This window comes from Nomascus leucogenys, chromosome 8, assembly GCF_006542625.1.
Source record: "Nomascus leucogenys isolate Asia chromosome 8, Asia_NLE_v1, whole genome shotgun sequence".
Lineage (NCBI taxonomy): Eukaryota > Metazoa > Chordata > Mammalia > Primates > Hylobatidae > Nomascus > Nomascus leucogenys.
Window position 1 is genome coordinate 49,423,601 of NC_044388.1, and position 21,847 is coordinate 49,445,447.

Here is a 21,847-nt window from a genome sequence, read left to right on the forward strand (position 1 = left end):
TATCTAGGGCATTGGGAAGGTTCCGCCTATCTTCTCACCTTCTCTTTCTTTCCTACCTGCAGCAGGAGCTTCACAGTTCTTCAGAGTTCAATGGCTCTGGATCCTGCTCCAAGCCAGACCACACCCGCAGCCTTGCCAGAGGAGAGAACCCACCTGCTCCTCCTCTCCCAACAACAGCCAGCAGCCACCCCACCAAACCCTCCCACACAACCACTTTCAGTTGGTCCCGTCCTGTGCCAGACACTCATCTTTCCCTTCCAGGTCATCATCAGCCACCTCTCCCAGAGTTTAGTTCATGAGTTTGCATGGCCTGGAGTTTCTCTCTGAAGCTTTTGCTGTACATACATACCGAGGAAGAGAGGAGAAAAATTCTGAAACACGTATCAATACACGAGTATTACAATAGCGGTTTAACTGCCAAGATGTTTTCGGTACTGATGAATTAAGTTTCACACTCGCTTCTTCAGGATGCCATAGCAAAGCCCCGCAGACTGGTGAGCCTTAAATAACAGGAATTTATTGTCTCACAGTTCTGGAGTCTGGAAGCCCAAAACCAAGGTATCAGAGTTGGTTCCTTCTGAGGTCTACAAGGGAAGCTCTGTTCCAAATAGATGGCTGTCTTCTTCCTGTGTCTCTTCACGCCACCTTCTCTCTATGCACATCTGTCTCTGTTCAAATTTAACCTTCTAATAAGGACATCAGTTATATTGGATTAGGGCCCACTTGAATGACGTGATTTTAACTTGATTACTTCTTTAAGATCCTATTCCTCCAAAAAGGTCACATACTGAGGGACTTCAACATACCTTTTCGGGAGAATGCAATTCGGTCCATAAAAAGTATCAATAATGAGCTCCTTTCATATTTGGCTGTGTCATGCTTCATTTAGAATTGGCTTGGAGTACATTAAATAGATGCATTCATAAAGCCCATCACACACAGACCTACGCAGAATCTCCAGTCCTGCCACACCTTTGTGTCTGCCGGCTCAGAATCTGACCACATAAATCAGAGCCACTGGCTCACTAAAGGCCACCTACAACGGAGACAGATGTCAAGTTAGAATCACCAGATCTATAAATTGGAAAGGAGAGTTTTATTTCTTTTAGGGGGTTATGACCTGCAGACTGGCCATCCTGCGGGTTGGGAAGTGTAGCCTCCAGCAGAGACTGAAAGCACACACTTCAAGTGGGGAAAGGTGAGGCAGAAATGGATGCTGAACAGGTTGGCTAAGTAAACATATTCAGCAGGTTATAGGAGAAGCTATGGAAAGTCATGAAGGCGGGCGTGCACGTGCATAGTAAGCTAACGTGCGTGTCACATGGGCATCCTCGCTTTGGGGTGGAGATCAAACATTTAAATGCATTGCAATTAGGACCTACACATCAAAAGGTGAAGCAAAGACATGAAGACACATGAAGGAGAAAGTGACTGAAATCAGCCTCTTGTCCAGTCAAGGCTTTAGTTCTGGCTGGTGGAACAGGGAGTCAACTAGTCAGCGTCCGGCAGCAGATGAGCTGCAATTGTTTCGATATTGCTTGTCTCGTAGCCAGTGCTGTTTAGCTGCTAGAGAAAAAGAAGAACCTTGTGGCAGTTAGAACAGAGCTTATTGTTTAAGTGTAGAGGGGTGTGCATGGCCTTCGATCTTATTTATAATTTGGTATCTTATTGCCACAGAGTCCACTCCATCAGTCTGAGGATAGACTGAGGTTACATATGGATGAGTAAAACATCGTACCTTTGGCTCTTTCTGGAACACAAATGGGCTATGCCATGTAGATGTCAATGATTGTCTCTATGTCCAGGCAGCAAATGCTTGTAAAAATGATGTCAGCATCCACGAACATCAGGGCTGAGTGGAAGTCATGCAGTTCAATAGATCTGAAAAATGCATGATGGAAGAGTCACAATTTTTCCACTGTGAGGCTTTCTCAGTTTCTTAATTTATATATTTCTTCAAGGGGAAACCTGAGAGGAGCTTTTGGTGTGCCCCTTCATGAAGCCCTAACCCTAAGCTGGCCACAGAGAAACATGAACTCTTAGGATCCGGGCATGGCCTGTGCCTGCGCTTCCCGTTCCTGGTACGCAGCTGAGTTGGAAACATTTGTTAGCAAGGCTTTTTGAAGTCTGTTCATAGTAAAGCTGAAATGAATGTCTTTTGTGCTTTCTGAGCTGTTTTACACTGTCTTCTGGGAAGCTGTCCACTGACAACAAGACGGCTTTGGAGAAATGATCAAAGGAACCATCTCTAACGGTATGGTCTTCATTTCTGAGCAGCAATAACAGGCGTGCCAGCCCGCACTATTGTAGGAAGCTACAAATAATGCTGTGTTCCTTTGATCACCGGCTCTTCATTCTGATCTTATTTACTTTTCAGAAACAAACACTTGACAATGATGGTAGGGATTCTAAACCGCTTATGTGGGCAGAAAATCTGTATTTTAAAGTGGTAGTTTAGACTGAATGTGTCTATATATTTGCCCCTGAGCTGAACTATTCCATCTTTTAAAACCACGTAAATGTCTGCAGAGCTGTATCCACAAAAACACTGAAGTCTAGAGGGAAGATACTGAAAGCCAACTTCCCCTGGCAGGGTTTGCGACAGCCCAGCGACTCCCAGGGGCCATCATCATTGCTTTACCTGTTAGTTTCATGCTTGAGATAGAAATTGCCCTCTGAACTCTGACCTTTTGTTGCTTTTACCAATTCTGATTGTGAAGTTGGGACTGAGGACGTTCAAAAGCCCATGGTGAATTTATATGCCTTCAGAACAGGGAACAGGGGGCCTGTTCTAATATGGTAAGCTTGTAAAACACTGTTAACATATGCACAAAAGTTTCATACATAAGATATACGAGGATATATAATTATATGGTCTCAGGATTGGTACTATAATCTTCTGTGATGCTGTATTTCTACTTTACAATAATTTTTCATCAATCACTGCTCCAAATAAGTCATTAAAAAACTTGGCAAACTTTGTCTCTATCTTACGTTAGAGATGGGGAATAGATTAAATTCATCATTCACCTGCCCTCTGAGTACCCAGGGAATCTTGTTGACATCCTTCTAGAAAACAAACAAACAAAAAAACACAAAAAGCCTGCTAAAATAGCTGTATGGTATTTTAACTTACCTTACACCATCCCCACCTTCCATTTAGGAAATGTATTATTTTATTGCAAGTCTTTTTCTGTTTCATTATATCCATGCTATTGTGAGGTAAAAAATGACTACACCACTGCTCTGTGAGTTTGATGTGGCTAGGTGATTTGTGGGATCACCCTAGACAAACAGATGACCCCCTACAGGTGAGGTGCCTTCTCTGAACCACAGAGGTTCTCTCTTGGGTCTCACCTGTGTCTCCCAAGAGCTGTGTGAACAGACAAAGCCCCAAACTGGTATTCCCACAGCCTCCTGTCCACCTCAGGCTGTTTGCTCTCTGCACTGCAGCCACCTCTGTGTCTTGGACCTTCTATCCTGACAAAACAATCGACAGGTGTCCTCAACACCAAACCTTATCTGATCTGGTCCCAGTCTATCAGCAGCTTTATCAGGGAAGGAATTCCAGAATAATTCTTATAAACGAAAAAACACCAACTGCCTTCTTATGCAATAGACAAACATAAACCATCATGTTAGGGTTGGAAACAGGGAAGGTCAAATATGGGAAAGGGGATACTGTCTGTAGGTATCTGCAGAGCTGAGGACTGTGTCTCACCGGAAGGCAGGGACTGCACTGAACGGGATCCACATCAGGCTAGTGTCACTTAGGATTATTTCATGTGGCCATTCTGATTCTTTGTTGCACAGAAATTTGTTCATGCAAAAAAGAAAAAAACTGTTCAAAATAACCAGGCTACTGGAGGTTTGAGACGCCTTTTGTCCAATGCAGACACTGTTTCATTTACTGTGCTGGGAACTATCTGTAGGGCCTATGGTCGTGGCAAGGAGAAAGCTTTGGTAAGGACCACCATGGTTTTCCCAAGATTCTGGTGTTCAGGGATCACCTGAAGTTTAGAAAACACACGTTATTTTTTCTGAGGTCAATATTAGTGATGTCAAAACCCTCTGAGGTGGGCTCTACTGCCGTTTTCAAAAGATGAGAAAGGAGAAATCTTGTCTTCAGAAAGGTTCCCAGTCTAATCTGGTAGAGACCAACGATGCTGGCAGATGCTTCTGAGAGTCAGAATGGTTGGTTGGAGCAGCTCCGCCCTCACATGGAACCTTTTGATGTTCACCCAACCCCACTAACCCTGCCATGGAATGCACCAGCATAAACTCCACCACGAAACCCTAACAAGGCGCGATTGGGCCTGGAGACCAGAAACTGGGCCACGAATCTACAGAGCCAGCTGTGGGACTCATCATGCATGAGTTACCAAATACGCCGTGTCTTAGCTCAGCCATCTGTGGAAGACACTCATGCTTTCACCCTGGCCGCTAACCTCAAATCACTTTCAGAACAGTATGGTTCTGCCCCATGTTGATGTTAACTTAAGTTCAACTCCTGAGAATCACATGAAACAATGGCTCTGTGGGCCACAAATGATCATTATTTCCAAGTTTACAACAAACTTTGCCGCACAGAATCCACATTAGTGACATCTCTCTAAATATATGAAAATGTGGTGAACATCTCCCCTCTGCCCCAGGCATGATTTCCACTATGGAAGTAAATACGTGCTCTGAGTCAAAATAAAATAAGGCACAAGATGCGAAACAAATTGGCAATCTCACTCCTTTTTTCAATGCGCCTTAGTTTTATGAAAAATTAGGCTGCTACATTTATGCGATTGTGTGTTCACTTGCACATTCTTTTGGGTAAGGTTGTGAGAAGTAGACGAAAGACAAGGAAGAGCAAAGGCTGTTGAGCAAAACTGAGCTGAGACATTCTAGGACCACACACTACACCCAGCACAAGATGCTCCGTGATGCCAAGCGGCATTATGAAGAAAAGAAAGGTTTTAACTTCGGTACCTTGTATATTGAGCGAAGAACATGAAGAACGGGAGACCCAAAGATGGGGAAGGATACATTCAGGGGAAAAAATCGGGTAACTAGAAGAACAGCCAACTCTCTAGGCTGGGAACTTGCTGCCCCAGCTTTAACGCCTGTTTCCCCCTTTCCCAGAGCCAGAGGGGGCCCCCAAACTCACCCCTCACTCCTCACCTGGAGCTTTTGCTTAAGCAAGAATAGATTTTCTTTAAAACAATGCCTCCAGGCCAAAAGGGGCAACTAGGAAATTAGAAGCTCCATATGCTATGTATTTACTTTTTCAGAGCATATCTATCTGGCATACCTTCCTCTTTTACCAGCCAAGACTAACCTACAAAGCACCTTATATTTTTCAAGAGAAAACTAATGTTTTTTAGGAAATTGACTAGGCACAAATTATATCAAAAGCAGTATTTGAGGTGCTATAATTTTTGCCTAGATTTTTTATTTTTAAAAAACTTTTTAATGTTTTATATTTCAGACTTATGGCTTTTCACTTAGGGTGAAAAATCTCTGTTCATCCTTCATTCAGCTTTCTCAAATATTAACACCCGTAACCATAGCCATGATCAAAGTCAGCAAGTTAACAATGATAACACTATTAACTAATCTGTAGACTTCATTCAAATGTCTCTCTCCCCCATCTCCCTCTCTCCCTTTCTCTGCCTCTTCCTCTCCCTCCCTGTCTTTCTCCCTATCTCTTTCTCTCCCTCCCCACCGTCTTTCCCTGTCTTCTCTCCCCCTCTCTCCCTCCCTCTCTCTCTCGTGCTCTCTCCCTTCTCACTCCATCTCTCCCTGTCCCCTCTCCCTCTCTCTCTCTCTCTCTTCTCCTCAGCGTTGGTTTTACATCCTCCTGTTGCAGACCTTCTTCCTCAAGAAAGTGAAGGGAACATGGGAGGGGCTGGATTGACTCTCTTCGCTAGTTCTGGCTTCAAAAACTCACAGAAGAACCCTGATGCGTAGATGAACAATGACCTCAGACAAGGTCAACCAGCTACCGCCAAAGAACAGAGTACTGGGCCCTGGGACCCCTGCACATCAGGGAAGGGCTTGCTGTGGGCCGGAAAACCAGCAAACCTTGACTTCACAGCTTTAGCTTCACCGTCAGCGTGGCCTCTCTTCCGGCTCCACACTGGTGGGTCCCAAGCAGACCTCCCGACTCCTCCCATTGCCGTATCTACTTATCAGTAAGTCAGGCCAGCTCGACCCCTAAAATCCACCCAGGCCCCAGCCACCTCTCTCCACATCCACACGAGCCCACCCCCTCATCTAGGCCACAGCCTTGCCTGGACTGAGGCAGGGACCTCCTTTGTGGCCTTTCCGGGTTCACTCTTGAGCCGCTACACCCATTCCCTGACGCAGCTGCCAAGGTGACTTCTGAAGTGAAGCGTCTCATCAAAGGGCTTTGCTTTGTGCTGGCTGGAAAGTCCAACTCCTCACTGAGGATGACAGACCCCCCAGCGATCAGGACCATGGCCCCTTCTCAGACTTTAGCGCATCCACTCCCAGCACCCCACAAGACCCTCACTTGCCCACTTGCTCCCAGCACCCCTCAAGACCCTCACTCGCTTGCCTGCTCACCCGCTAAGTCCTGCGGAGCTCCTGCTGCTCTTTGCCCTTCTGGCTCCCCTGCCAGGCCCCTCCTGGGTCTTCCTCACTCCCACCCCCACCCCGTGTGCAGCCTGAGTCACTGTTTCCACAGCCCCCTCTGCAGGTATTCACAGCATTGTCTCTAATGGGGTTACCTTGCTCAGTTAATTGTTTTCAGTCTTACCATGATTTTAAGATTTGCAATGAACAAATACAGGAAGAAAGAACAAGAGAATAGCTAAGGAAGAAAAAGTGAGCCAGGGAGGCTCCAGGTAGGGACTTTATTTCAGAGTTGATTTTAGACATTTAGAATATCCATGTAACAGTATTTGAAATTCTTTCACACGTTTAAAATAAATTTGAATTAATCAGAAGAAAAATTGGTTCCATAAGGAAGTACTTCTGCTAGAAATAGCTCTACAGTTTGTAATCCTTATTTGTATTGAGCAACAGAATGAGTTAACTCTTTTATATTAGATAGTCATTGTTCAGAAAGGAAAAATGAATTGAAAAGAGCTTTAATAACTTGATCTGCAAATTTGGGAAGAGGGGTGAATTAGTGGTATCATGTCTCATAGGGAGGAATTTTATTTATTTTATTTTATTCTTTTTCAAAACAGAGTCTTGCTCTGTCGCCCAGGCTGGCATGATCTTGGCTCACTGTAACCTTCACCTCCTGGGTTCAAGCGATTCTCCTCCCTCAGTCTCCCAAGTAGCTGGGATTACAGGCGTTTGCCACCACGCCCCACTAATTTTAGTATTTTCAGTAGAGACGAGGTTTCGCCATGTTGGCCAGGCTGGAGGAATGTTATTTTAAAAGGTTATTTTAGAAAAATAAAAAGCGAAACAAAATTAAAAACTCTGTGTTAGGAACTTCTGTCCTACAAGATACTCATTTTAAATGCAAAAATATTCATGATGACTAATATCTAACCTACGAAATACTTTCTCACCTCCACAACTTTCATTTCTCTCTCCATTTTTTCACACATACACACACACACACACACACACACACACACACACACACACACACACTCACTCCAGGCACTCCTTGATAAGGATATAACTGGCCCCTGTTGAGAGATGTGTGCTTCAGCCAAACGTCCAGCTCTCAGTCAGTAAGGAGCTAGCAGGCCCTGGGAACCACACTGAACTCAGGTTTCCTTGCTTGCAGAAGTTATTCAGTGCTTTTCCCCTTCCAGGAAACAGAAGTAACAAATGATTTTTCTGATCTGGGGATGCATGAACATGTTTTGTCAAAAAGCTGCTGTATAAGATGGGGATTTTCTTTTCTACGAGATAAAAGCAGTTCACATACACACAGACCTGATTCTGAGATGCGTCATCCTCTGAACGTGAATACCTGTGGTTTTCGGAGTTCGTCCTGGAGAAGGGCTAGGTTGATCTGTCTCCTCAGAGCAGACTGCACAGCCTTCCCGAAGAAAACATGCAGGCCCTAAAATATGAAAATATGGAAAATTTAAGGTTAAAGTCCACTGGACAGCGGGAGTTCCCCTGTTCTCGGGTATTTTCAAGCCTCTCTTAAATGATTTGGATGTTGGACTTCCTTCTCTTGCATCTTCCTTCCTTTGTTAAACATGTGCCAGACCCACTCCAGGGAACCAGCTCCCTAGAGAATGGCTGACTCCAGGGCTGAGGCAGGAAAAGTACAGGATCAGGTCCAAAGTGAGGAACTGCTCAAATGATGGGGACAAAAGGACACAGGACTAGTTTGAAGGAGCTGCTACTGGGCACACATGAGAGAAATTGAGCATGAACATGGCTCATGAAGGCAGTGGGTGACAACTCACTGCACAAAGAAACAAACCTGCGAGTACATAATGCTGGCAGAAAACAAGCAAATGAAGGGGTGGGGTCCACGAGAAAGCCTTTCCTTCTAGAAGGTCAACTGATAGAGGAGTTAGAAAATGACTGCTTTGAAACCACCATAATAATCGTTGGCCCAGGCAAAGATCATCGCTGAATATTAATATCATTCGGTGGAATTGTGGGGTGATATTTACAGTTGCCTAGTGCCTGCTCATAAATTCCTTTCTTTCCAAGGATAGAAGGTGCCTTTCCAGAAGGTAACTCTGGATGATACCACCTTAACCAAGTGACACCCAAACTGAGACGTCAGCAAAACGAAAGACCCTGAGCACTTCGGAAACGAACTTTCAGCCTCATGGAACAAAGAAAGGCTAAGGATTGCTCCTGATTAAGGAAGTCTAAGGGGACATGACACCTAAATGCGATGCATCACCCTAGATTGGATTTTGGTGTTGAGGGGAAAAAGTTGCTTTTAAGGCAATTTTGTAACCATCAACAAAATTGGAATATTCACCACATATTAGATAATAGTATTGTGTCATTGTTAAGTTTTCTAAATTTGATGATTGCACTGTAATTTTGTAGAATATAGAGATGGAGAGAGTTGGCATGGCTAAGTATCAATGGTGGGGCAATAGACAGGAAGAGCATATAATCATTAACTTGTCATATTCTTGCAACTTTGCTCTAGGTTCTGAATGTTTTCAAAATAAGAAGTTTAATTAAAAATCTTAAGAGAAGTTGAAGAATAATTTCTTTCTAAAATTACGACTATTTCACAGTAATATGTGCTTTTGTAACAATATTTGAAAGGTGATTCAAAAAATGAAAGGTATCTGTTCTTTCACCACACATATTTAACATTGCAAACATTTAGGATGAATTTAGAAATAAATATATTTTTTGGGATCCCTTGAGGGCAGGGGTTCAAGGCCAGCCTGGGCAACATAGTGAGACATTGTCTCTACTACAAAATAAATTTAAAAAATTAGCCAAGCATGGTAGCCTATATAGTCCCAGCTACTCAGGAAGCTGAGGCAGGAGGATCACTTGAGCCCAGGAGTTTGAGGCTGCAGTGAGCTGTGACTGTGCCACTGCACTCCAGTCTGGGCGACAGAGCAGCACTCTCAGGAGGAGAATGGTGTGCCAGGTACGTGCCAGGTACCTGCTCACGGGAGGGTTTCAACCCCTCAGCTCTCCTCCTGTCTGACTCTTCTGTGATCTTCCAAGCACTCTTTCTTGCACATCAGGTGCAAATAACTAGTATGCCTACTCCCCAGAGCACGCTTGAGTGTTTTCTGGGAAGAGCAGAAGCAAAGTCAAGTTTGTTTTATAAGCACAGGCCCAGAGTGGCTGTGGTGCTGTTCATCATTCTCACAGGATAGTGGGATGTTTTAAACTCAGCTGGTGAAGTGAACTCTAAGAATAGTCCTAAGCCATTCATAGCTACCTGTTTGAAGATGGTGAATCAAGGCCAAGTGAGATGGGGTGCAGCCTGACAGGCTCCCCCAGACGGAGGGTGGCCCCTCGCAGCAGGGTTCAGGGTCCCCATGTGCATGGCCTGCTCCTCAAAAAGCAATGAAATGCTACGTTAGGGCCCTCGTTCAGGCTTGAGGCCCCAGAGTTATGCTTCCCTGACTAGAAGAGACGAAAACCTTGCCCTGACGGATAGAGGAATGAAACTTAATTATCGTCAGTTGTTTACTTGGTGCCAGAGGAGACACAGGTCAGTTTCATCTATGTTATCTAACAGCAGATGTATACAAGAACAAAGCAGAGAGGGAAGACAGCAATGCAGGCAGTTTGCACACTTGGGATCAGCTTATTTGCTGCCAGCCGGCAAGGAGATCCACGAGGAGCAGGATCCGGCAAGGAGATCCACTTCCGGGATACCAGCGGAAGTGCCCCCAGGTGTTCATGGACTCTGCAGAAACCTTGCCATGAGCTTTGGCACACACGTGTCAAGCCATCCCTGTGTCTGCCAGTGTCTGGTCAGCAACTGCACTTCAGTGATGCCGTCTCTGCCCATTTCCCCCATCGTGGTTTCCAACTATGAGGCTGAGGCTAATGGCGAGACTCCATCCTAGGGACAGGGAGAATGCCATCGCTGCTCTTCCTAGGAGGGTAAGGGCCTATGCTCAGGAGTGAGTCACACCAGGAGATGTGACTCTAATATCATCTGCCCCATCCTCCACTGTCAGCGCTAGACCAAAGTGCTCTTTGTGGGTCTTAAAAGAACCGCATTTGCTCTAAGCCAGGCTGTCTGCAGCCAGAGTGCCATCTGGGCTCAGGGCTGGGGAGAAGGGTTTCTTAATCCCAGGTGGGCAGAACGTAGGCTCACACTGAGGAGCAAACACTGTAGTAGAGACCAGGATACCGACATTTGGAGCTGGGCAACATGGGGCAGTTGAAGCCTTGGCCACCGGAACAGACTGCCAGGATGCAGAACTTCTTTATGGCAACAGCACCAGGAGTTGAAGAGTTTCTCGCCCACCAGGGAAGGCTCAGGAGCTGCCAGTGTACTGAGGAGGAGAGGGAACCGGGAGACCAGACTCTGCAGCTCCCCCAGGTAGGGAGCCGGTTAATGGAAATGCTTCTAGCATGCACACCCTTAAATAGCCTTCAGGTCCAGAAGAGCCTTCCGGAGTCAGGGTTGTTAGCTGATTTGACCTGAGATAACGGCTGATTTGACCTGAAATTATTCTAGAAGGCATTTTTCTCACTTAAGGATTGTGGGCTATTAGATCACACCATATTAAGCAGAGCCTGCTACTTTCAGACAAGGAAATATGCTCATAGTGTAGCCACATCAGTCTGAGTTACAAATATGCTAGATTTGTCAGCCTGGCCACACAACATCTCAGAAACACAAAACTTTAGAATTGGAAAGGACCCTAAGGATTATTTAATCCAAGTGCATATTCTACAGATGAGGTGGCTGAGGCCAAGAGAAGCATAGCAGTGTCAGTCCCAAGTGAGTCTATGGACTGAAAAGCTGAAACCAAAGCTAGATTCCAGGTCTTCTGATTTGCAGGTGAATTATATATCAGCATCATGTGGTTACCTCCCTATTTACTGCTAAATAATTGTCTCTCAATAAGTGAGTGTATGGGCAACATTCATGCATTTTAGCCTCTTTATAATTATTGTGGTACACATATACTACATATATATGTAGTATATGTGTGTGTATATATGTATATATACACACACACACATAAAATTTACCAGTTTAACAATTTTAAGTGCACCGTTCAGCGGCTTTAAGTACATTTGCCTGTGGTACAGCCATCACCACCATCCAAATCCAGACTTCTCTTCATCTTTCAAAACTGAAACTCCATCCCCATCAAACACTCACTCCCCATTCCTCTGCCCCAGCTCCTGGCAACCCCTGTTTGACTTTCTGTCTCTATGAGTTCAATTGCTCTAGGAACCTCAGACAAGTGGAATCACACAGTATTTGTCCTTTTGTGACCGGCCTATTTCACTCAGCGTAATGTCCTAAATATTCATCCATGTTGTAGCATGTGTCAGAATTTCCTTCCTTTTTAAGGCCAAATCACATTCCATTGTGGGAATACACACATTTTGTTGATCTGTCCGTATGCATTTGGGCTGTTTCCACCTTTGGCTATTGAGAATAATGCTGCTATGAACACGGGTGTACGAATACCTGTTAAGATTCCCTGCTTTCAATTATTTTCAGTGTACACCCTGAAATAACATAGCGGGATCATATGGAAATTCTATTTTTAATTTTTTGAGGAACCTCACTGGCACAGTGAGGCATAGCAGCAGCACCATTTTATATTCCCACTAACACTGTACAAGGGTTCCTGTTTCTCCACATCCTCACCAGCATTTGTTACTTTCTGTTTTCTGTGTTTGTTTTGTGATAGCTGCCATCCTCATGGCTGTGTCTCTCATTGTGGTACTGATTTGCATTTCCCTAATGATTAGTGATGGGGAGCACCTGTTCATGGGCTTCTCCCTGTTTGTAATCCATTCTTCCTGTGGCCACCTGTTCTCTGTCTGCACAGGCAGCTACGTGTTTGCAGAAGGGCTCCATGAAATCCATGGCTTTAGGGCATCCATCCACCTGTGAACATTCAGACAGGGAGTTTGAAGTTGAAAACCCAAACTTGAAATCAGTCCCCTATGGCAGAGAGGCGAGAGGTGTGGTGGGGAGGGGTTTAAAGCCAGGGAGGCTGGGTTTGATGAGCATGGGTTAATTGCTGAATTGTGGTTGCTCTGGTTCCCTCTGGTCTGACACCCAGCCAGGGCAGGTCCTCACACTCACTGAGTCACTGGGAACTGATGGCTTCTCTAGTAGCCAGGCTGGAGAGACCAGCAAATCCTCCCAAACACATCACATTATGAGCTTTATGAAAGTACAGTGCAAACACAAAGAGTTTTTAAACAGAAGGCACACATTAGCCTTAGGCTCCCTCCAGCATCCTTGTGTCACTCACGCATGTGTCACAGGTGACAAAATCACTCCCAAAGACATAGGCTGAGGTTAAGCACCTCTTCCTGGGAGTCAGGACCCACTGCTGTTTGGCTCTAATCCCTCTTCCTATTTCTACTCATGTCTGTCTCACAACCATTAACCTATGCTCCCTCCCTCCCTCCTTCCCTTCTTCCCTGCCTTCCTCCCTCCCTTTCTTCCTGTCAGCTTCCTACTGTCCACTAAACAAGCCACTCCTTTTCCTACTTCTGGCCTCTCGAGCCCCATCCCCCAGCACTGAACCTCCTTCCACCTTCTCTGGTTGCCCAGTCCTAACCATCTTACACACACTAGGGTCCTTCCTCCTCTGCTACTTCCCAGGTCATTGAAACCCTCACAGCGGCTTCTCCAGACCCCTTAGAATGACTGCCCTTGGCTCCTAGGACACGTGGAAGTAGGTCTCTCTTCTACTTTTCTTGCAGTTTGCTTCACACCCTTGAGGTAGTGACAACGTGTCACTCATCAAGAGATGGGGAAACCAAAAGGGCCCTAGTGTCAGGGACACATGTGACATCTACTCGCAGCCTTGTTGTGTAGTTTAGGGTCACTTTTCTCCTCAGTGTACAAGGACACGCTACTTAGTGATCATGACTGTGCTGTGATCCTTTTACCGTACACAGGGTGACATCAGCTTCATAACCCCATATTGCCTGATGAGGTTCTGGGCTTCTGCGTTCCTGGTCTGCTGGCTACAAGGCACACACATGATAACGTCGACTCTGAAAGCTGTCACTGCAAAGCTGATGTCCAACGTCCCAGTGCACATTTTATGAGTGTCTCTGCCCTGTACATAACCCCAATTTCTGGTGCTTGGAGCGAATCAGCTACAGTCTGTCTTTAGTGTGCAGTAAACGTGCAGACTGAAAGAACATGTGCTTCCTGTGAAAAACCAAGGACGTTTTATTCCATCATTAAAGGTGTTGCAGGTACTGCAAAGAGTTCCTCCCGTAGATGGTTTGAATTGGGCAGCATTTTTCAAAAACCCAGGCAATTAATTTTAGTGACCTGAAAATAATATAGTACAACCCTATTTTCCAGGTTTACTCTAGAGTAATTTCTTTTCTTGCAAATAATAAGCTTTTCTCTCAAACTCTTTTCCCTCAGTAATTTGCTCAATTCCTGAAGAAATAATGGAGTTGCCTATTTTGGAGTTTCCTCCCTTGGGCAGCCTCCTACTAACTGGGCAGCTCGAAGGTTTCTGCCGGCATCCAGGATTCAAGTCCTCTGAAAGCACCCTGCAGAGTCCAATCCTGTGGGTCTCCTGGGTGCCTTCGTGCAGGCATCCATGGAGATTGACTGCTTGTGTGATCCACAGAAGGCAAGGAAATTTCCAGGAGTCCTGGGCTCCAAGGACCAGGCCAAACACTGACCTCAGGATCCTGTTTCCCCAAACACTCGATCTGGTGGTGAGGACGTAGTTGGGCGTTTTATTAGTTTTCTATTGCTGTGTAACAAATTTCCACCAACTTATTGGCTCAAAACAATGCACACTTATTACCCTGTGATTCTGGCAGCCAGAAGCCCAAAATCGGTCTCACCAGGATAAAGCAAACTGTCATCAGGGCTGACCCCTCTGGAGGCTCTCAGGGAGGACCTGTGTCCCTGCCTTTTCCAGCTCCTAGAGGCGCCTGCATGCCTTGGCTCACGGCCCCTTCCTGCAAAGTCAGCAACATGGCATCTTTCTGAGCCTTCTTGCATGGCCACATGCTTCTGCCTTTGACTACAGCAAAGACGGGGTCTCTGCTTGTGAGGATCCCTGGGATCACGTTAGGCCACCCGGATAATCCAGAATAACCTCCCATCTCAAGATCTTTCATTGCATCAGCGAAGCGACTCCAGCCTTCTAAGGCGACAGTCACAGGTTCCTACACACAGGTAGGATATGTGTGTGTGTGCGTGTGTGTGTGTGCATTTGCATGCATGTGTGCGTGTGCATGTGTGTGTGCGTGTGTGTACGCGTGTGTGTATGTGTGTGTGCGTGTGTGTATGTGTGTGTGCGTGTGTGTGCATGTGTACACGTGTGTACGTGTGTGTGCGTGTGTGTGCATGTGTGTGTGTGTGTGGGTGGGTGTTATTCTGCCTGGCACAGTGGTGGAGGGCAAGGGGCTTCCTTCACTTCCACAGTGCCTGTATGCTCTGCTGTTTCTCAGAGCTGGTCCCTGCTTGTCTTCCATCCCAAAGCTTCCTATTGCTGTCTATACTTTTCATCTAAATTGTCCTCCTGCTTTCTGGGTGTGACTTTTCTCTCCACTAGATGCTGCAGAACCAATCTGTCCAAATCTGCAGTCCCCAAAGCAGAAACCTTAGCAATCCCGGGGTGGGTTAGCTGTGAGTCGTTGTCCCCAACCCTCACAAGACAGAGCTCAACCAGGCTTCTCCAAGCCCTTGGTCTGGTTACAGAGAGGGGAAAGAATTCACCTCTGTAGTTTTAAGCTTGGGAGCACTTATTTCTAACTGTTATGAGTTTAACAGATTTGCTTTAAAATCCAAAAATTGCAAGGCCATCTCCCTACATGATTATCTGTAACTTTCAAAGTGTGTTGACTGCAAGCTGCTGTGAATTCAGTAATAAATATTTTAAAATTTGTATTTCATTAATAACAATGGCATCCACATAATTCAAAAGACAATACACGTATGGGTAAGTGACGTTATTTGGGGGATTTATAGACCATGCATGCTGTGCGTATGGATTTTCAGACACCAAACATGACTCCATAGCCTTATAGGCAAGACTTCACCTGATGGTGGCTGACAAGTCCTGGTCTTATTTATTCTCCTGGGCTCCTCATTAAGTGACTCTGATATTGCAGGCTTTCCCAGGCCCTCTCCAAGGAAAAGCCAGTGAGTGGTCTCCATAGGAACAACTTGAGACAGAGTGGCTGCATGTTAGTGGCTGTACACGTGGCCCCTCCCTTAGTGCTTCTCCTGGAGGAAGGGAATCCATGTACAGCCCCAGAATACTGAGCATCCCCCAATAGGAGGCCAGGTCTTCTGGCCTTTCATGAAGAACCCACACCCCCTCAGACAGTTGACATCCACATCCAAATGGCTTTTCGTGGTGGTGAACCCCACCCAAACCCACTGTGACCTCTGCTCTCACTCTCTAAGCCCTACTCATCTGTCTCTGAATTTCTCCTCCTTTTTTGTAGACTTGTCAGCTCAAGGCACTTTCTGTTAACTGACATTTTCAAGAAACTGCAAGAATCGTTACTTTCCTCCACTCTTCTGTCTTGGTCAATTTTGCCTTTTTGTTGTTGTGTTTCTCTTGAAACTTCACCTCTACTCATTCTCTTCTGAGAATCCATTGTGGGCTTACATGAGAAGTGTACTTTAGTTAAAGCTTAATAAATCATGTTATATTTATGATTTTTTTTCTTTTGATGTAATTAACCATTAGGCCAAGTAAAGCTATGACTAACTTACAACTCATGTTATAAACACATTTCACTTGAAAGCTTATGTTTGCTTGGGATTATTGTCCTGCCTCTACAAGACAGATTTTTCATGAGTCTCAGCATTTTGTAATAAATACTCCCCGCTCAGTGCTTTCACTTTCCAGTTTTAGGACTGACTCAAGGGATGGGGCTTTCCAGTTGAAATGCTTTTCTAAGACTTTATTCTTAATAATGTTTCTCCTTAGACTTGGGGTGTTTCCTCTTAGCATCCCAACCTCTATATTTTTTAACAAAGGTAGTACTGGTAGAAGCCTATCAGTGAAGTCAAATCTCTCCAGGGATCTATTCATCTTCTTGCTTGTACTTTATACTCATTTCAGGTGTTTTTGCACATGCTTGCAGGGGATGAAGTTACTTTTCCCTCAGGTGTAAATCCTCAGCAGACGCATGGCAATGAAATGTCACCTGAAGGCCATTCAGGAGGTTTGCACTCATAGAAACATTTCACAAGAAGCCCGGCCCAGTTTTGGGGGTCTGCTTGAAACTTTTGGTTCCTAAAACAATCGTGAGAGGTAAGTAAGTATAAAACTAAGATCCAACAAGGCTGAATGACTTGCCTGGGAACACAGCAAATCAACCCAAGTTGGGGCGAGATATGTCTTCAGAAATGAGTTCATTTCCGAACTCACTGGGAGTTCAGTGGGCCCTTTGGGACGAGGGCCCTTTGGGAGGAGATTGGGTCATGAATGGGATTTGTGCCTTCATAAAGGAGATCCTGGGGGCTGGCTAGCCTCTTCAAACATGTGAGGACACAGAAAGAAGGTGCTGCCAATGAGGCAGAGAACACACCCTCCCTAGATGCCGAATCAGCCAGCGCCTTGCTCTTGGACTTCCCAGCCTCCAGAACTGTGAGACATAAATGTCTGCTGCTTATAAATTACTGAGTATCTTGTAAATTTTTTTAAGTTCCTTGTAGATTCTGGATATTAGACCTTTGTTGGATGGGTAGATTGCAAAAATTTTCTCCCATTCTGTAGGTTGCCTATTCACTCTGATGATAGTTTCTTTTGCTGTGCAGAAGTTCTTCAGTTTAACTAGATCCCATTTGTCAATTTTAGCTTTTGTTGCAATTGCTTTTGATGTTTTAGTCATGAAGTCTTAACTCAAACAAATTTATAAGAAAAAAAAACCTCATTAAAAAGTAGGTGAAGGATATGAATAGACACTTCTCAAAAGAAGATATTTATGCAGCCAACAAACATATGAAAAAAAAGCTCATCATCACTAGTCATTAGAGAAATGCAAATCAAAACCACAATGACATACCATCTCATGCCAGGCAAAATGGCAATTATTAAAAAGTCAGGAAACAATAGATGCTGGCGAAGCTGTGGAGAAATACAAATGCTTTTACACTGCTGGTGGGGGTGTAAATTAGTTCAACCATTGTGGAAGACAGTGTGGCAACTCCTCAAGGATCTAGAACCAGAAATACAATTCAACTCAGCAATCTCATTACTGGGTATACACCCAAAGGAATATAAATTATTCTACTCTAAAGACACATGCACATGTATGTTTATTACAGCACTATTTACAATCGCAAAGACTTGGAACCAACCCAAATGCCCATCAATGATAGACTGGATAATGAAAATGTGTCATATATACACCATGGAATACTATGCAGCCATAAAAAAGAATGAGTTCATGTCCTTTGCAGGGACATGGATGAAGCTGGAAGCCATCATTCTCAGCAAACTAACACAGGAACAGAAAACCAAACACTGCATGTTCTCACTCATAAGTGGGAGCTGAACAATGAGAACACATGGACACAGGGAGGGGACCATCACACACCTGGGCCTGTCTGGGAGTGGGGGGTGAGGGGTGAGGGGAGGGAGAGCATTAGGACAAATATCTAATGCATGTGGGGCTTAAAACCTAGATGACTGGTTGATAGGTGCAGCAAACCACCATAGCACATGTATACCTATGTAGCGAACCTGCACGTTCTGCACATGTATTCTAGAACTTAGAGTAAAATTAAAAAAAGAAAAAGAAGATAATTTTTATGCCAAAGTAACATAAAAAAAAAAACTACCCAGTATCAGGTGTTTTGTTACAGCAGCCTGAGTGAACTAAGAGAGTGCCGTTTCCTGTATAAGGGGTGGCTGCAGGGCCCTCCAGGTCACAGGATTTGCTGCCCTGAAGACACAGAAAAACTGAGCCCAGTCAGCCTTCCTCAACCCCCGCCCCACAGCACCTCCAGTGGGAACATGACTTCACAGTATGAGAGGCCTGACTGCACAGCACTAGCTTTATGCATTTGGAATAGATCCTGGTACTGCTCCCCTCAGTGGGGAAGGTGGCGCTGCTGTGGCCATGTTCATCTGAGCTCCTTCATGAACACCCAAGGGACCACTGGAGGTGAATACATCAGTCCAGTCTCAGCAAGCTGGGCCCTCCCACCTGAAGATCTATAACTGTGACATCCGAAGTCCAGGGGACACATTGAGATATGGGATGTCGACAACTATTAATGCATTTGGAGCCATAGGGAAACTTGTTGTTTATTTAATTAAATTTTTTATTCTTCATCTTAACATCATGTAGTGCGGATGCACAAACACACACTCACACACTTAATTACAGCCCAGCACACCAACTGCCTCTAAGGCTTTGACATAGAAATTAATCTAGAGACGGAAGACAGAGCATAAATAAGGAAAATAAACAAACCCCTGGTTGTCACATTTGTTTTCCTCGTTCCTGTTTACTCACTATTTATGGCAGCCCCATAAAATCCTGTTATAATAACTCCTCCTATCAAAGGGCTATCATGACAAACCAGCATTACAGCAACCAAGTTTTCAAGTTTCCTTTGAATAAAGGTCCTACATGAACCCCATGTTTAGTATAAACCTCCAGTTTCCTCCTCTACAAAATTATTTAGGGAAAAAAACGATTATTTGGGGACTTATGACATCTTCAAGTATTGTACATTTATTCAACCATGCATTTGTTCACTCATTGATTTATTCAATAAAAATGTACCTGTGCCAGGCCCAGGGATGATGCTGCAGGGAACATAGATGCCAGGTCTGGCTGTGCATGTTATGGACACACAGTAAACACCGGCAAGGCAGAAGTGAAAATGTTGGTTTAGATTTGGAAAAGGGGAACTGATTTGGGTTTGAGATACCTGAGAAACAGATTAACTTAGTAGTTAGCCTTTGAGTAATTGTTCCTTGAAACAGATTTCCGGGGATGGCTGTGCCAGTTATGAGTGAATGTCCACAGTTCACTGGGGACTGGCTTGATCGGCGGTGGATTGCAGCAGTGGCTGCACATTAGGGTCACCTGGAGAGTTAAACGAACGAGCAGGATGCTTCCCACATCATTCGGAGATATGATTCAGCCGATGTGAGGTGGCCCAGGGATGGGTGATCAGCTCTAAGGTTCCCAGAGTGATTCTGCACAGCCAGGGATGAAAATCAGAGGTGCCAGGGGAAGAACACAGACTTTTGTGAACCTGAGTCCCAGGAGTACTTATCACTAACTGTGTAACCTAGGGCAATCCACTTAACCTCTTTGAGACTTAATTTCTCATTTGAAAAAGAGAGAAATACAGGATATATAGGATATATTTACCTACAGGTAATTGTGAGACAAATGAAATAATAAAGGAAAGTTATTAGTAAACTCTTCGTGCATTATTAGTGCTCAATAAATGCTAAATACTATTATTAATAATACATTTTGTTATTAACTTGAAAGTCAACGTGTTATGGGAAGAATGGGGTCCTAATTTATAATTTTTTCCCTCCACTTAAAAAAAATCATTAATTAAGCAGACAAGAATAAGTAAAGACGTCTCAGAATCGAGCGAATATCCCAGCAGGTCCTCGGAAAAATTAAAACTGCAGTAAGGGTGCACTTCTATTTGATTTAAAAGAAAATATATGTTAATTGAATACTTAGTAACTTTGCAAAGTTTAGACTAAACATTGAACACAAAGATAGCTTCTGAGATTCTTAAAGTAGTCAAAGACAGTTTCGTTGTAATAGCCTTGTTGAAATCGGAGTTTAAAACCCACTGCTTTTAGTTCCAGTGGGCAAGACAGCCACTGGCGGATGTGCAGTCCTTACTGGCAGACACAAAGGAGCTGCTGGGCTGCAAGGTCATGACACTGCTTTTAGGTGGACCTGGGATGCCACTCACCATAATTCTGGCGGGATCCCCCTTAATAACAAGCGGGGCCCAAGGAAATGACCCTGCCCAGTAAAAGATTGTCTGCCCTTACTTCGTAGGTAGAAATCCAGAGAGCTCTTTATCCTTTGGGGAACGTTCTAGTCTTTCTCCCTCAGGATACTTGTGTGTGGCAGAGGATACTGTTCCCACTAAGTGTTTCCACCTGTACATCCCAGAGCTCAACCCCATCCTGTTTCAGTTACAGGCTCAAACAATAAACATAAACACTTTCTACATCAGGCTAATTTATGGGGTCTGCTTTCCTGGCTTTCCCCAAGAAATTCCACTCCAAACACACTGAGAATGGGAAGAAAAAAATCTGTTCTTAGAGTCACCATAAAAAGTATGCTATTGATTTAAGAAATTCGTATTTTCTAAAACGAGCGATTTCCGTTTATGTGTATGTCACGCTGCCATCCACATTAACAAGAACAGTCGGAATGTGCGTCAGGAAGGACTATGCTGGCTTCTCACAGCCAACGGCAACTTCTTTGTGTGAATGTTGTTCTTGAGCTTTATTAAGTTTTTGTGCCGTGTACAAACTGCACATGTGAATCTCCATGAAACTAGTTCATTTTCCAATTCACAGCTAGTGTGGTTCCAATTCTGACACTTACAATCAAAGTGTTAAGTAAATCAGCATTAACCATTGCCTTGAACGACTGAATGGAGAAAAGCTTCATTAATTTCTTCTTCTTCTTCTTTTACTGTGCATGTGAGCATGTGATTTTAAGCTTTCATAATATGTATGTATTGTTTAGTATTACAGACATTCACAGCTGAAAAGCAACTCAGAGGTTACTTAGTGAGACCTAATCGTATTAATTTTACACATGAAGAAATGGAATCAAGATGAAAACATTTTCAATGGTTTACCCAAGATCGCATTGTATCTCACGTCATAAATTAATCCAGTCTTTAAAACCCATCATTTCATTTACCCATCAATTCATTTACTAGGTAAGTATTTGTTGTGCATCTCCTGTGTGCTAAGCATCCCGCTGTACCGTGGGAATACAATGATTAAGATCCAGTCCCCTGCCCACGGAGAGCCCTGTGCGTTTACGGATAAGACAGGCAAGCTGGCAGGCAATGGCAGGGTCTTAAGATAAAGTGACATGGCTGCACCTGGCTGTTCTCTAGACACCTCAAAAAGAGGAAATGATTCAGGCATTGAGCGTTCTGGGAAGGACTCATCTGATTTTGAATACTTCATTACTAAAATGGTAAGCAACAGAAACATGTTTTGACTTAGGAAGACCC

The 21,847-nt window shown here is 44.4% G+C and overlaps 1 long non-coding RNA gene across 1 annotated transcript in view; it reads right to left on the reverse strand.

The window, feature by feature from the left end:
• LOC101179141 overlaps positions 1 to 21,847 on the reverse strand; it is a 152,168-nt gene that overhangs the window by 38,509 nt on the left and 91,812 nt on the right. The window contains exons 3-4 of the long non-coding RNA XR_001116239.2: positions 7,918 to 8,047; positions 945 to 1,036 (exon numbers count right to left, since the gene is read on the reverse strand). This is a non-coding gene — a long non-coding RNA (uncharacterized LOC101179141). The remainder of the gene's footprint in view (positions 1 to 944; positions 1,037 to 7,917; positions 8,048 to 21,847) is intronic.